The following is an 18,051-nucleotide window of genomic DNA, read 5'->3' as shown; positions in this document are numbered from 1 at the left end:
TTTTGGTTCTATTGCCATGACTGAGTTTTCTTTTAAATGACTATAAATGCTCTCAACATCAATTTGATCAATTATAGTTTATATGTCTTAGAAAGGCAAGTTATTGGTCTATAGTTTTTAGATGGCTTACAGGTTCACTCTTAAGTAGGAGTATTGTTATGCAACCAGCTTATTGTATGTTTTTTTATTTTTTATATTTTTCCCCTAACAGATTTGTTTGTTTTACAATTGAATTGTACAGGTTATAGGTCAAATTAAAGGTGGGAAAAGTTTTGAAATGATTTATTATGGTCTTATTTTTTTATATCACAAAAACCTGGCATTTTAACAGGGGTGTGTGTACACTTTTTATATCCACTGTAAGCTGCACATATAGACAGACCAGATAAGGTTGTTCACGGTTAATATTACACAGTTCTGTTTAGCATACCTGTAATCTAGGATGTTCATTTTGCCTTCTTCACTACACAGGTATATCTGGCTGACATGCACTGTTTGTCACGTAAGTGTCTTAATATCCTGTTAGTGTGATCCATAGTTGTCATGTGCTTCTGCCTCCTGTTATTACTGAGGGTATACCACAGGTTAATGTTTATGTGTCTTGTTATACTACAGGATCCACATTATGACAGATGATACCCTCACCAAAAAGGAAGGATGTATCTGGTAATGCTTTGTATCTGATTCCTACATTTCACTGTTGATAATTACATCTGCACCCTTCATGATTACTGTGGTCTTGTTCACTTGCATAGGGCACCTGCCATCTTCACATCATCCTTGCCCAACCAGTATGTGTCATATCTTATTTGCTGTCTGTTATACCTCAGATGGAATGCCACATGATGCTTGGTATGTGTTTAATTCTGTATGTCTGTCTTTTCACATGACAGTGGCATTTTCACCCTCACTGCCGGCCATGAAGTTACAGGATATGTCAATAAGGTTTTCCTATTTGTATTGACCTCATCTGTCATATTTATTTGATGTATAACTTATAGGTTCATAGGTGTGTACTAGGGTAATGGCCCTGAGGCCTTTACAAGCCTAGCCATAGGATTACCCTGGCATAGTGCCACCCGACCTTAGTTCCCAGTGCCTCTGTCGAGTAGAGCCACTTAAGTTATCCCCGGGGTGAATTTTCTGTTTCCCATCCACTCATCTTGAAGAGGGTCAGCAACGTGCTCTGCTTGACATGTATGAGAAGTCTGTTCCATAACATGGGCAGCCTCTGGGTTATGAACCTGTCCCTCCAGCATGTTCTGTTGATTGTGGTAATGAGGTTGAGGTCTCTGAAGCATGTGGTGCAGAGGGATTGGGATTTCTTTAGATGTAGCATTTCTAACAGAGCTGGGTCAGACATGGCTTTGTAAATCAAGCAGAGATCGCCTCTAAGTAGGCGATATGAGACAGAGAATAGTTGGAGTTTTTTGAGTTTGTCCATATAGGACAAGTGTTTAAGGCCTAGGATGTTCTTTGTGAGGTACTTTTGCGGCCTCTCCAGTTGTTGCAGGTATCTAGTGAGGTACATGCCAAATGGGGCATTGTACTCGATGATTGGCCTAATGAGGGGAGAGTAGATGGAGACAATGTCCTCTTTCTTCCTGGATGCAAAACTCTTAGTAATGGGATGTGCCACAAAGAAGGACTTTCTGACCACAGTGGCAATGTGGTGATCAAAAGAGAGGTTGCCAAAAACCTGTGTTCCCAGATCTCTTATAATGCCTTCTGTGCTCAGTGGACTACCATCACTGTGGTAATTCATTCAAAGGGGATGATGACATTTTTTTGGCATTGAGCTTAAGGCCATGGTTCTGACACTAGTCATCGGTCTCAGTGAGGCCATTCTGTAGGATGTCAACATCACTTGGGGAGTTAATAATAGCTCCCAACTTGCAATTGTCTGCGAACTTTGTCAGACAGAGTCCTTTCGTGTTGGCCTGGACTTCAAAGAAGTAGATACCAAACAGGAGAGGACCCAGGACTAAATCCTGTGGACTCCACTCATGACTAGTTGGTGGTCTGATTGGAGTCAGCTACTTTCACACTGCGGGTTCTATCTGTGAGCCAGTTTGCAATCCACCTAGTGATATAGGGGTTGATGCCTAGCTTAGTGAGATTTTCTATGATTCCTGAGTGGGGAATGGTATCAAAAGCCTTGGCCAGATTAAGGTAGGCTGTATGAACCACCTTGCCTTCATCCAGAGCTCTGGTGACTGACTCAATAAAGTCAACCAAGATGAGCAGGCATGATCTACCTTTCACAAAACCAAACTGCGTGGGATCCAGAGTTTGAAGATTCCCTATATCCTTGTTTATTAGATCCATGATGATGCATTCCATAGCTTTGCATATCAGGTTCATCAGGCTAATGGGATGATAGTTCCCAGGGTCTGTAGTCGCTCCTCCTTGAGGGATGACTGTAGCAGTGCACCACTTGGTAGGGACAAAGCCTGAGGTGAGGCTGTGATTGAACAAGGCACACAGGTGAGGTGCCAGTTCACTCTATAGTTCATGTAGAACACAGCCAGGGATATTGTCAGGTCCCATAGAAGCTGTATTCTTGGCCCTGGATAATGCTGTTTTAACCTGTGCAGCAGTAATACTGGGTGCCTGGCAATCTATTGGTATTGTGATTGGTCCTTTGGGGGGGGGGAGTTGGCACTGAATCTGTCGGCCAGTATATTGGCAATATCTGTTGGCTCGGTATAGGTGGTACCATTGTGCAGTAGCTCCGAACAAATCTGGGTAGTGCCGTGGAGATTCTTTACATAACTGTAGAAGGCCTTTTGGTTGTCTTTACTATCTGCTGCAATTCTGTTTTCATAGCTAGCTTTAGAGGATTTGATGAGGGATCTCAACTTTTTGTTGAAGCTGATAAGAGAGTTTTTCCAATCTTGGGACTTCACCTTATTCTGCATCAGTTTCCTCCTTCTGTTGTAGAGTTTGTTTATGACAGGGGACCACCAGATTGGCTTCCTTTTTTTGGAGGAGAGTGTCTTGGTTCTATTTAGTATGGTGAGATCCATGCATTTGTGTACGTGTTCATACAGTGCATTGGTGAATGATTCGGTGGTTATACAACTATTCTCCATTTGCATGGGTGCCGTGAAGTTAGCCACCTCTGTTTTTAGGAGCCCAAAGTTAGCTTTGGAGAAGTTTTTCATGGTGGTTACCTTTGCGGGGGGGATATGGATTTCCAAGGTGATTAGTTAGTGGTTGGATCTAACCAGGGAGGAGCTGACTATTATACTATGATTATTACATGTCATATTTCAGTTATAAGGGTCCCTGAACCACCCACAGCCATGTTGTATCATCATTACCATTGTGGTCATGTAGTTGCCCCTGATTTCTGTATCATACTAAATCATTTGATTTCTGTGAAGGTATATGACATGTGTCATCTGTCTCTTTTTGCAGTACATCCACTGCCTGCCTCCTTCGGTAGCCTGTCCACTGATCCTGAGGTGGGATGTAATGTGTCTTACTGTGATACAATTGCCAATGGCACATGGGTCACTGCATTGGGTTAATTTTCCAGCCCAAAAGGGGACAGGCATGTGGTTCATGGTGTAACCTCTGATATGAAGGATAATGTGTCCAGAAATTCTGATGGTGTGGTGACATCAGATAATGGACAAGATGTTGACTATGACCCATTGTCCCTTGTAAAGTCTGATTATGACTGTGACTCTTCCCCACAAAGAAAAATACTTCACATCAGACTACACATGAAATAGCAGCTGATGTGCATGCATGCATGTCAGAGGTGTCCACCTACTGTTGCAGGCACATGAATGTTCACAGCAACTTCATGGCTCTGACCTGCATGCACTTGCCTGTGCCACCAATTGCGTAGCACACCAGATGCATGTGTTATGTGAAGGTCAGGAGCACAGACATGGAGAGGTCATGGCAGCACTGCTGCACAGCAAGACAGTGTGTTATATGTTGCACAATCTGTTGAAAGCCTTGTTATGGTGGTGCTAACCAGGTGTTATGTGCTCTAACTCTACTAAGAAGATTACTTACAGTGGGGAGAGGCAGACCTCCTCTCATTAGACCCATAAATACCTCAGACATCAATGTCTGTGCATGCACATCTGCTGTTGGTCACTCATCTGTGAGACCAGCAGTCATATCCAGTCTGTCACATTGCAGTACTGCTCCTACCCACACTATGTCCCAAAATACTAGTGTCACCACATCCAGCTACTCCATACAGCACCATGGGTCAAGCATTTCTGGATGTGGCAGGGGCAGCCAGGACTATGGTATGAGCCATCAGTGTGGGCACCCTAGACTGAACTAGAGTAACATTGAGAGTTGATCCAATGTGTGTCCTGTTGTGCCATTTTGACCTTGTGGCAGTGACCACTGACTAATTAATCTGCAAGTGTTTTTTTCAAATGTCCGATGCCACAAGGTTTTTCTGATCATTTATCTGACCTAGTTGACAAGCTTCAATTTGTGAAATATAGTACATATTTGTTATTGGAATATGTTACAGCAGATATTGGCAACAGTAATGCTATATGTGATTTCATGCTTCTATGGTTACGTCATTTGCTAGTTGACATATAATAGATATTTACATGGTTAACAAAATGTCATCTTTGTCATCTGGTATTGATTGCTGCATTACACATTTCCTTGTTGTCTGCCATTCCTGCATGCACTGGTATGTCTCTGTATGGATACCTTGTCATTTATAGCATTTTAATATGGCACTGCACATGACTCATTCTCAGTGCTCACAGAACTTTTGTGTACTTATTTCTATTTGCAGTCCCCATGCTGACCTATAGTCCTCAAGTGTGGCTTTCCATATCTCACTGATTCCACACACACACACACACACAAACACACACACACACACGCAAACGTGTATACCTGTGTTGTTGTATCCCCAGAATTGATGCATATTCCTCATCTGTTGTATGGCACAGATGCTCTATATGTTTACACACATTATTACCTGTAACTGAGTCAGGTTGCAGCAGTGACATTCCATAGGAGGCATGGGATGCGATGCTTGTTTGTGTTTATTTTCTTTATGGCTGTTCCTTGGGATGTTTGTAATTACTCATATGGTTGTGTGCTGTTTACTGTGTTGTAACACACTTGTTACACATCACACAGTGCTATCTGTGATGAGGTAATGTTAGTATACAGCCCCTTTATTAGATATATTTGTCCTGATACATTTCCATAGACTTCATGGACCTAGATTTCTTGTGTTAGTGGCTGTTTTAAGGGTACCTTTCCATGCAAGTTATTTGTATGATGATGTCCTACCTGTCCAATGACACCTTCTGTTCTGCACACCTCCTGCATCCCACACATTTGCCTGTGTGGTCCCCTTTGGTGATTTAATTTGCAGAGACACTTCCTGTTTTGATACTTCTTCTGAGTGTTGTGTATATGTTCTTACCAGCATACCTTATGCTTTTGTTATGTATGATGTTCAGTGTTGACAACTTATGGTTTCTTTGCATTGGTCGTGCTCTCTGCTGCTCCTGTTGTGGGGCAACATATGAACGTCACTGTTTAGTCTGTGTTCATTTGTATGTGTGGCTTGCATGACTCAAAGGTGTGTGCCAGATGCTGCCATGTTGCCTGAGCTAGGATGTATGGTCAGATCCTCTGTCACCTATGCCTGTTTTTTCTCATCCCTGTGTCCTCTTGGTCATCCTGTGACAGCTCTGATATGTCATCATCATATACTTGTGGTTCTTGGAGTAAGTCACCTACACCTGCACCTGGCAAGCCACGATGTTTTGTTGTTATCATGTTGTATAGCATGGCACACTCTGTAAATATCTGTGATGCCTTTTCTGGTGTGTATTGGACTGCAGCCCTGGATGTGTCCAGACATCTGAATCTTTCTTTCAGCACACCAGACACACGCTTGATGCTGTTTCATTTTGTGGTGTGTGCTCCGCTGTATGGTTCCTTTGGCAGGGGTTGATGGGGCTCTCTATGGCATCATTAGCCAAAGCTCCAGTGTATAACCACAGTCACCTGTTTGTAGGTAGGAGATAACATGTATTTTGTCCTTGTGCTTAATGTTGATGGGTCTAGGTCCCATTTACATTATAGCTGTGGTCTTGTACTTACCAAGTAATAGTTCCTCAGGGATTTCTCCATGTTGGAAAGCAGCCTTCAGACCTTTCACTCCATAATGCAGCATCATGCACACTACCATTGTGTGTTGCCATTATATTAGTAATGAAGCCATCTGCTGCGCATGCCACCTGAAATTTAAGTGAAGGCCACCCTTTGTATTCATTTACCATTCAGCATTAGGTACATGTGGTGTTTTAATTGGGATGTGGGTACTGACTATGGCACCAAGGACACTGGGGAAGTTGGATGTGGCATAGAACTGTTGCATAGAAAGAACTATCATGGAGATGATCAATAGAAATATAGTAAAACTCCAGACACTGGACCCAACCCAATTTGGTTTCGTCAAGGGCAGATCATGCCTACTAAACCTGGTGGATTTCTTTGAGAAGGTCACCAAAGTAATGGATGAGGGCAAGAACTTTCACACTGCCTACCTTGACCTGGCCAAGATATTTGACACAATAGCCCACTCAGGCATTGCTGACAAACTCAGGAGGTTAGGTACAAACCCGTATGTAACCCGGTGAATAGCCAACTGGCTCACGGACAGGACCCAGGAAGTTAGAATTTGGGATTCCATCTCTACAAAGAGGCCAGCAACAAGCAGAGTCCCTCAGTGATTAGTCCTTGGACCACTCTTTTTTTGGCATTTACTTCTCAGAAGTCGAGGTCAATGTCAGTGGTCTCTGGCTGATGAAATTTGCAGATGATTGCAAATTAGGAGCTGTCATTGAATCTCACACTGGCACAAATGTTCTCCAGGAGGGGCTGACACAGATAAACAACTGGTGTCAGAGTAATGGACTAAAACTAAATGCCAAGAAATGCATAATAGCATCCTTTGGGAAGTCATCCATCCCTGGTAACTATCACATTGACAACACACCCCTTAGGGCTGACTCAGTAGTCAGGGACCTAGGGACACACACAGATAGTAATCTAGCCTTTGATCATCATGTGTCTACAGTGCTGAGGAAATCATTCTATGTTGTGCAACTTATAAACAAAGGTATGGCATCTAAGTCCAGGGAAGTTATTGTTCCACCATATTCAGCATTCATCACACCTATCATCGAGTACAATTCCCACTTTGGTATGTACCTAACCAGGAATATCCAACAACTGGAACGTCCACAGAGGTTCTTTATTAAAAGAATACAGGGTGTAAGTAATATGTTCTATACAGACCATCTCAAGGCCCTATCCCTGTATTCTGTCTCCTACAAGCTTTTGAGGAGAGATCTGTGCCTGGCATACAGGACATTGTCAGACCCCACTCTGATGGACCTCCTGCATATCCACAAAACAAACAGTACCAGAATTATCCATTCTAAAGACTTAAACCTTGCTTGTGATATGAATAGGACCTGCTGGAGAGATAGGTATGTATCCCAGAGACTACCCCATCTATGGAACAGGTTCTCCATCCATGTGAAGCAGAGTTCCTCCCTAATCCAATTCAAGTGCAACTTGGATAATTGAATGAGAAACCAGAAATTCATCCCTGGTTTGGCACCTATGTCTCTGATGCAAACAGGTAACCTGTAAATGTTTCATCTCCCAGGCCCATGCTTACACTTATCAAGATGATCAGAACTTGTCAGAGATTTGGGATGCATGGCTAGGCTTAAAAAGACCCTTGTGGTCGTTAGCCTAGTAAACACCTATAAACCTGTGAACCTATGACTGTTGTTGGAAAGTGGATATTTTCATCCATCTTGGAGCACATTGCTGCCAGGAAATGTGATAGGATGTGACTGTCATCCGTCTGGGACACTCCTACGGTGTTTCCCATATGCCACTGAAATGTCCCAGAGGGCAGTATACCTAGACTCAGGCATAATTTTTTTTCTATTGGTATAGGGTTAACCCATAGACTAAGAGCATAGATGTGGGGTGCACAAGTCCTACACACGGCCTGCACCAGCTCTCTATGTAATCTGTATATGTCTATTATTTCCTGGTCAGAGTCCTAACTTAACTGTAGCCTGGCTCTGTGCATAGCTGGTTGTCTTCTGGGACGCATTTCAGATTGTTCTCTACTATGGCTTGCAATACCCCATCCTGCTGTAGTGCATTAAATGCCAGTTGCATTTTTAAGGTAAGATTTCTGGATTTCACAGGATTCCTTATGAATCTTATGAATATAGTAGAGTTAAGATAAAACACATATGGCTTCCATTGAAAGTTCCATAGAAAGTTGCCTGTGAAGTAATTTGTCACATTTGAGTTGTGCTGGTCACTCCCATTGTGTTTTGCAATCTCGTGGACATGTGCAGAGTCCATAATTATTCTATACTGAATAGATAATTACTTGGTCTTGTTTTAACACACTTTATGGAATCATGTCCACTGCTGATGTGCTGATATCTTCCTTCGTCGTGCAGCATTGTCCAAAACTTTCTTTTGTAATCTCACCCCTGATTAGAAAATCTTATGACTGTGCTTTATTTTTGGACTATACCTCTCCATTCTTCTGGCCCTGGTGTTTGTTGCTGTATTGAATATTATTTCCATGGCATGGCTTTGCTTGCTCTTGATTCTGACATTCACAGATTTTGTTTAAAGATAAAAACAAAGGACAGATGGAGGAAAATGCTTGCAGAGAATATAACTAGAAGGGAGATGATTCATGACTGACTGAAAACAATAGCATTTCACTGAGAGAGTTGGACCTTTGATTGTATTCCTATAGCTTTGGAGAGTGGTAGTCACCAAACAAGATCATGGGCATTCAGGGCAAATGCAAAGAGCAGTTTGAAAGAGAAAACTGGTGTTAGCTACAAGGATGTGGCTACAAAATTCAGCTGGACTAAATAGCTCATCAGCATCTGTATTACACTGAGCTTTAGATGTGGCATTCCTTAACAGTTATCTTATCATTGCAGTCTTAACTGTATTGTATCTGATCAGTTTCCAAGGAATGCTCCATACCTTTTAGTGCATGAGTTTTAATTTAGGATCCTCTATAATAAGGCAATAAAAACACTTTATAGTATACTGATGTTTCCATATGATATTTTCTAATTCCTGTTATTTCATCTTGAGGTTAGATTGTATTACGCATGATAGTTTTTTTAGCAGGAACTTTAAAAACTTACAAGCAAGTGACAGGCAGACATTTGCCTTCAGTGCAAATGGATGTCAAGGCAGTCATGTGTTTAGTGTAACAGCAAGGTGTAACATCAGGAAATGAAACAACAAAACAAAGAAGCATAGAACCTTACAAAAATACTCATGCAACCGGATACATTATCTACACACAACAAACAAAAGAAACTCAGTCTTGACACAGATATAAACAGTATAGCAGTAGTCCCTAAATCAATGGTGGGAGAAGTAAAAGCTTCAAAGTATGTGGATAAAGGAACAACATAAAACAATATACTGAAATCCTTTCATATTACATTCCTGTTTTTTACTGCTGTGTAGCTGAAATCAGACCTTTTACAAACCGCTTTTCTATTAGTCATAGTGGGTTGAACCCAGTCTAAAGACGCTGCTCTGTTCTTGTGTATACCACAGAGACACAGATGCTTAAAAAGCACTCTGAAACCTTGAAATATGGAGCTGAACAGCTGTCTTTGTCATCTTATTTCTTTTGCAATGCAAGAGACACTTTGAATCATATCACAAGACACTATGCTTTCTGATATGCAAAGTACTTGTTTCTATATTTTGTAAAATAAATCTATGAAGGTAGAGTCACTGATGAATTACAGTTTGCATGCGCTAGTTTAAAGGAAAACAAGATGATATTAATGCAGGTATTTTAGAGAAGAGGGAAAATATTTTTGCATGAGTGAAATTTCTTTCTTAGAAATTTACATTATAATGGCAATATGATATTGTAAAACAAAAGCAACAAATTTAATGTGAGAGTTAACTAATGATTTAAACTTTTTTTTGCGGAGGACTAAACATTCTTGGGTCTTGGCAGTATATTAACAAATATTGTTGCACCATCCCTGCTGTGCTTTCACTATTTATTTGCTCATTGTGAAAATTATTGCATTTTCTAATGGTAAAATTAAATTGTCAGCACCTGTCCCAAAGCTCCAGGGCAGTGATGCTTTGGGCAGCATTCCTCCATCACACATGTGATGTGTGTTCTGATACATGCTCATGCCAGTATTAAAGTACTGAAGCAGGATAGTAGAATGAGCAGCTCATAGCAACTGCCCTGTGCCAAGAGCATAGATACGGCACATCATTGCTGGGCTAAACTGCCCCCCATGCCACAGGTATGGATACTTCCTCCTGCATGTCACAGATTATTGGAAGATTGATGAAAAATAGCAGATGCTACCAAACTTTACTTCTGGAAAAGCTCTCTTCGAGTATCTGGAGCAAGATCAGGTGACACACTCAGGTACATGAACTGTAGTTGCTAGCAAAGGTGGCAGACATTTGGGGAGAGGCTGTAATAGGTGAGACTTAAGCAGCCAGTAAGAAAAAACTGATTAATATAGAAATATACCATGCCATTAATTTTCCAAAAAAACAGACTACAGCAAAGAAAAAAAAATTCTGTCTGATAAACTAATAAATAACCAAAGCAATGAAAAACCCAAGAAGGCAGAGGTGCAGACAGCATAAAAACCCAAAAGGTTATAACAAAGCAAAAGAAAGTCATCCATTTTTACTATCCAACTCACTGATCTTCTCCAAAATGCTACACAACACAAATACTATTAAGATATATCAGTATTCCATTCCCAGGTGAAACTATCTTGTTTTCCTTGAACTTGTTGTTTAAGTGACAATTACCCTGCTTAAGATACATATAGCACAGTCGATCCATCCATCTGAATATATATAATTTCTCTATCAATGTATCTAATTTCCATCTGTCTGTCTATTGATTTATCTGTCTATCTGTATAACACTGGCTTCAAAAAACACCTTTGTGAGATTGCACTTCTACTTCTCTGTAGGCCATCTTGTCAGACATGTTCAAAGCCCAAGTAAATATGACATAAATACATAACGTCCTGCATCTATTTAGACAGGAAGCTTCATGTCTTAGGTAGAAAATGAAGCAGGCGTGTTTATTTTGTGGGTTATTTTCTCCCAAAGCAATTTATTTACTGTATACAGTTTATGCTTGGGACAGCTATTGATAAAGAACAGGTGGAAACAAAAGAGTCTGATCTGCAGGATGACCAAAGATATCCTGAAAAGGAGGAATTTCCTCCCACTCCCATCTGTAACCTTGATGAATGATTTTCAGAACCCATTTGTCTGAAACAATCCATTGCCAAAGAAAAAAAATGGAGATTCAGATTTTCTGGATGAGAAAAGGGCCAGATTGGGAGGGAGTCACAAGGTCTCTTGAATAGTCATTCAGACTTATTGGAGTGTCCTTGATTTTGGGAGGTTTGAAACTTCTTTTTGGAACCCCCTTGCCTCTTCTTTGTGTTCCCCTAAATTCTGTTGAGACTCTTTATTCTATTTATTGCCAAAACTGGATGAAGACAAAGAAAGTCAAGTCCCCAACTTGGTCCTTTCATCCCACTTTTTTATTACCTTTGCAGCAGAGGAGCCACTGAGCTAAGGGAGAATTAAAAATCATTTTTTTTTTTACAATTGAGAAGTTCTGAAATGCAGCCAAGTAAACTTCCTTATAACAGTACCAGCAGTCATCACCCTAGAAAATGTATCAATATAGTCATACACACACACTGCAAACAATGAATAATGACTTTTGCAATAGAATCAAGTAAGTTATTTAAAGCAGATTTTTCTTCACAAGAAAAAAAAAACAGTAGATAAAACTTTCTCATAGTTTCACAACATGTAAGAATAAACTTTAACATGTGAGCCTGACAATTAAAAATTATGTAATTCAAAGTTGCAGACATTTACACGTATCCCCTGTACCTATTAATAGTTTTCCCATCCTTATAAGAAAGAGTAGGATTGGAATTAACTAAGTGGTTTGCAGTATAGGAGTCATCTAAGGCTATATTTGCTAGGTCAGGTTTGGGAATAGTGTATAGAAATTTAAAAGACTAAGGAACTTTATACAACTATCTGCCCTTTTAGAAACAGCTATCTGACTATCAGGAAAATTGCACTAAGACATAAATTCTCTAAAGTAGACAGGAAAGGAGACATGGGTATAGGTACTGGAAAATCCCTCTGTGACAACTCATAGAATTTTCTGAGGGGCAGAGACATCTCAGTGTTCTCCCACTGAAAACACTAGAACATTCTAGCAATAGTCTCAGAGAAAAATACCCCCCCCCCCCACAGGGTGAATGAGACAGTGAGCTCTCCTCAAAGTCTGAGTCAGAAATCTGAAGACAAAACCCTGAATCTATCCATGCTTCTTCTTGTTCAGTTACAGAATCTTGCATCTTTTCAGGAAAGGAGACATCCCTCTTTCTTTAACCAGAAATTACTCTACAAGGATGAACAGCCTGAATCAAACCCTGAGCTAGTCCCTCAGCAAATGGAAAATAGCACTTATAAATACTTGCACTTGTAAAGTGGCATCAGTATTCAAATTCCAAACAAAACCAAGATCAGAAGAATAAGTGAACATTTTGTCCATTGGAAACTGATAACAAGGTATCCTTTTCATACAGGGAAATTGGAATGTTGAAGTTGTGCTTTATTTATTGCTAGGCTGGGTTTACATTCAGAGGCTAGTATAATTCATTTTGTTTATTACATTCTGGAAATTAATCTCTAAATACCTTAAATTATTTGATAAACAAAGGAAGTATCAGAAATATACCTGATGTTTTATCAAGAAATGCTAAAGCTTTTATGATTATTTCTTAAACTGAGAACAACTGGTCTAACTCCAATGATCCAAACTTGAGTACTATTAGGAGGAAAATTCATATGCTCTAAAACGGGGTAAATCTTACCATTCTTAGAAACACATACAAAGGGGAAATGAGGGATGTTTAGACCTCCTTTCTTGTTTGGCTTGAACAACCTGTTTAACTTTATTCTAGTGTTATTTTGCCTCATATAAAAGAGGAGAGGAATTTATTAATAGAATCAACAAATTCAAGACACACAAAAAAATAATCATTTCATTAATACAATAATTTAGGAAAATTCACCTTTATGATGGATGTTCTTAACTGCAAATTAAATTTATATGTCTTCATATTCTTTAGATCAATCCTGATTTTATAAAGCATGAGTAGAACTTTATCAAGTCAGTATGTGTCACATTTATGTTTAACCTTTAAGTAGTTGAGTTTGTTCATTGAGATATTTATTAGATTAATAAATGATGGTGTTAAAATACTATTTGACTATTTAATGTTGATCGGATCAGTTTCTCAATATTTAATTTATAATTCAGAATGCTATTATTTTTCAAACACACTGCTAAAATGTATTAAATACATCTTAACTCATTAACATCTATGTGATGTGTAATATCACACCTTTAGCAGCCTATACACAATTTACATTCCAAAGCATTTTTTGAGAAATGAACATAAAAGCATTACATAGAGAAATCTAAACATTTTGTGAACAATAAAACATATTAAAATGGTACAAACAGCAATGTTATCAGTTAAAGGTCTTCTTTGCAATGATAATAGTTATTATCATGATAGTCTTTACATCAATTCTATACAATATTATTACGCATATAAACCTAAAATGGTGTTTTTCTCTCATGTTTCACAAATTGTTATACCTTGGAAATGTACAACCTAGATGCATTTTGTCAATTTGCATTTGTTAGCCAGACACAAGCTTTCACACGATAGCAAAAAAGTTCCTTTATGTGTGTATGCTTACTGAGATAGTTCATTTTTCTGTAAATATGTTTATTTGTATAATTAATAATATAAATAAGCCTGAATATATCTCAAAATGCAAAGCTTAGAGTACAAATACCATCTAAGGTTTCCTCTGAAGCTATTTGATAGTTTGTATGTCATCCAGTTTTAGAAATACAAAGTATATATGGAAATACTTTATATTTTCATAATTACTAGCAAATAACTACCAGTATCTCCAGTACAGTGTGCTATAATTGCATATTGACAATGTACTTTTCTTTCTCCAACGAGGGCATTTCGCACCATCCCTCTAAATAACATGTAGCTCTCTCAGTTATGCAAATTTGAAAGCAGACAGACTGAAAAAAATGCTGGCCCCATAAGGAGCTATGGGGTCAACTGGAGGAATAAAAAAGGCCCTATAGGCTTGAATGAGTTAATAGATTTTGGGGCTATATTACGAGTATTTACCACAAACAACATGATATTAACTCTTGCATTAACAATTTTATCCATATCTGGAAGGAAATTATAGAGATTTTTAAAAAGAAAGGTTCAAGTAATAATATGGGAGACAAAGTGCAACACTGTTGCACACCTGTGGAGATTTTTATAGGTGATGAGATTTTCATTTAATTGTGGTACAGGTAGCGACTGAATCATAAAAAGCCTGACAGCATGCACAAAGTATTCAGAAATGAGCATGTATTTAATATAGTAAAAAGAAAAGGCAAACACTATTTTGGTTAAGTTTATTAGAATCATAGCATAAGATCAATTATTTCATAATATTATTATCCTGGGTCATCCATAACTATTATAATTTTGACTAAAACATAAAATGTGACGTGATTAGCAATTAAATGAAATCTTCTGACTACCACCCCCAAAAAAGTAATTTTATGTTGAGATTGATGAAATAAATAGGGCAATAGATTTGATTTAAAAAGTATATGTTATTTAAGAATAAAAATGATCTGCAATTGATTTATGGGTGTATTTATGCTGTTGTGATGCAATTTGTCAGACTGCATGTTCAACTTACTCCAGAAAAATACCAGTCTGAGATAAAGTTTTCAGTGATTTTATTTACTTAAAAATTAGACAAATTACAGGCCAATGTTCAGAGAATTTATATTTGGTTTAGTTAATACAAAATGTTCTTTATAATTGTAATATAAAGCATTTATGTTGTCTTTTGAGTCCTTATAAACAATACATTATTCCTAACTGAGAAAATGGTGTTAAATCTGTAGACTTTATAGGTGCTTAGAATGCACTGAAGATCATTCTGAGTACTTAATTTGCTGTTGAAAGGATACAATTCTATTTTATACTGTTTGTTGACAATAATTGCAAATTTGGGGATTGTAGATACACCAAAACTCCTTATCTCTTTTAGAAATTTATTTTTTAAGGCAGCTTATTTGTCTTAATTGATTATGCTTATATAAGATAATTTTCAAATTAGTAATTACACTAAAGTGGATTTGAAAGCAGTCATCTGATATCGTATCGTAATTCTGAGTCTCATGCTACAATGAAAGAACATATTAATAAATCAATTTGATTTGCCATCTCTGCCCTATAAGCAATTTAGATTTAGTCTTCACTTTGACCATTTCCATGGTTTGCTCTGAATATTAATGTTTAAACACATCAAGGAAGGGAATAATCTGTTGGATTGTCAACTGACAGGACACAGGAGCTCAAATTAGGGGAAGTTACCTCCATAAAGAGATAAGTCACAAGCATCACCCTCCAGGGATGTTTTGCATCTACTTCTTTGAAGTAAAAAAAACTATACCAGAATACTTTTAATGACAAAGTTTGCAGATGACTGCAAGCTAAGAGCAGTCATTGAATCCCTAAATGATTTTGCCATCCTGCAGTAAGACTTGTCCCAAATAAGTAAATGGTATCAAAATCTGGGACTGAAACTGAATTCCAAAAATGTGTTATCATATCCTTTAGGCAGCCATCTACCCCAGAAACCTGTCTTAATGATAATACACCTCTAAGAGCTGACCCAGTTGTTCAGGACAGAGACCTAACTTTCAACAAACGTGTTCATTGTCAAAAGAAAGCCCTTCCATTTTGCGCAGATTATAAACAAATGGATTGTGTCTAGATCTAAGAATGTCATTGTGCCCTTTATTCAGTCCTCATTAGGCGAAACATTGAGTACAATGCCGTCTTTGACATGCATCTATACAGACACATGCAACAATTGGAACACCCACAGAGGTACCTAACTAAAAGGATACAAGGTCTAAACAATATGTCCTACATGGATTGGCACAAAGCCCTGTCACAATACTTAGTAACATACAGACTGCTGAGAGGTGACCTGTGTCTGGCATATGAGGAATTCTTCAACACAATACTGCTGGATTTACTGCACATCACCAAGTCAATTGGCATCATAAATATTCCATCTAAGGATCTAAATCTGTTCTACAATATCAACAGAATGGTTTGAATCTCGCAGAAGATCCTGCTGCTGTCCAACAGACTCCCCATCCATATCAGACAAAGCTCATCCCTGTCCATATTCAAGAACAACTTGGATCTATGAATGGGAAGCAGAAAAATTACCACAGGACAGAGGCAGCTCCTAAATGCGTTATCACATGTAAGGGTTCCTTCTCATTGTTTATGATAAGATATCAGTTATTCTCAATAGGGGTAATTTATGATTATTGATCATGGGCTAGATAAGGGCAATCTAAAGTCAAATGGAGTAGGTGTCTTCAAGCAGAAAAAAATGAAATTGGATAGGCTTAAAATGGTCAACAATGACAGCTAGTCTAGTACTTACCTATGAAACTATTTTCAGTATTATTAAACAGATGGATTCTGAAAACAGCCTCAATATTAGAAAAGGTTGTTTCTTAAAATCGGCTTATGGTGCAATGAAGAGAAAGCAAATTCTTTATGTTCTGAGTGTAGAACATGATAGGGATCAAATAGATCATAGGTCTGCATTATGTGTTTTAATAGACCTGCATCACTATTTTAAATCAAAGCAATTATTTTATTTATTACCCTTTGTTGACCAGATTAGTCCCACTGGACTATTAGCCTCTTTTCAGGGGAGGCCCAAGGTGGTATTTACTGTATACTATGAGGAGAAATTTGGCCAGGGCATCAGAGAACTTCTCCTACTCTTTGTAGTTGGAGGAAGGCGTTGTCTTCTTTTCTTTATTATTATAATAATAATATATAATTATAATATATATTTATAATAATATATAATTATAAATATATAATAATAATATATATTATTATATATTTCTTTATTATTTTAAGAATATAACGAGCAGTGGTATTGCTCGTGCAGTGTAGGTGCATTTGAGATGTTTTGCTATTTCAGAGAGAAACAGTAAGATATTGAAAATAATTTTGTGTCACTAATGGATTTGTCATTCATCTGATGAAGTCTTTAATACAAGATGAAAATGCTTGTGGATATTAATTTGCGTTCATGTTGCTGTGATATTGTGTGGCTTTGTGCTTTTGGACTTGGAATAAACTGGTACGATTCCACCGGAATTTCCTATCTGCACTTTTTGTTCTTACTGGTTGGTTTTTGTGCAGACGTTAGGAGTATTTCATTTTCTTACATATGTCCTAATGGTTTATATATATTCACATTTGTTTCTATGCATGTGTCATGTTAAAATACACCCATATTAGTGGCCTGTTGCCATCAATGAAACCTACATGCTCCTATAATGGCCACTGTTGTTCCATATATGCATGTGCTCTGCTTCCTCTGCAACTGTGTTAAATCTGGTGTTTTGGGTTAATGGGAATACCTATGCATGCTGTTATAACTAATCCTGAATGCTGTTGACTGTTACTAACCCATATCTGTCATAAACCTGCAACAACACAGCTCGTATGGGAAGGCCAGTCCCAGCGGAATCATCTGTCCCACCTCAGCTGGCCAGGGCACCAGGCACAAGCACATCTGGGGCCCAGCCTGGGACCACCTCCTCTGTGGGCCCTGCACCACCTTTGGATGGAACCGCTACAGGGGATGGGGCTTGCCCCTCCCTCGGAGTGGGCTTGGAGGGGAACCTGGTCACCCATCAACAGGTCTGGGCCATGGTGTGTAGGGAGCTCAGTCTGGAGTATCGAGAGTGGC

Source organism: Protopterus annectens, chromosome 1.part1 (genome assembly GCF_019279795.1).
Source record: "Protopterus annectens isolate FY-2018-M chromosome 1.part1, PAN1.0, whole genome shotgun sequence".
Taxonomy (NCBI): Eukaryota; Metazoa; Chordata; order Ceratodontiformes; family Protopteridae; genus Protopterus; species Protopterus annectens.
This window is presented reverse-complemented; position numbering follows the sequence as displayed.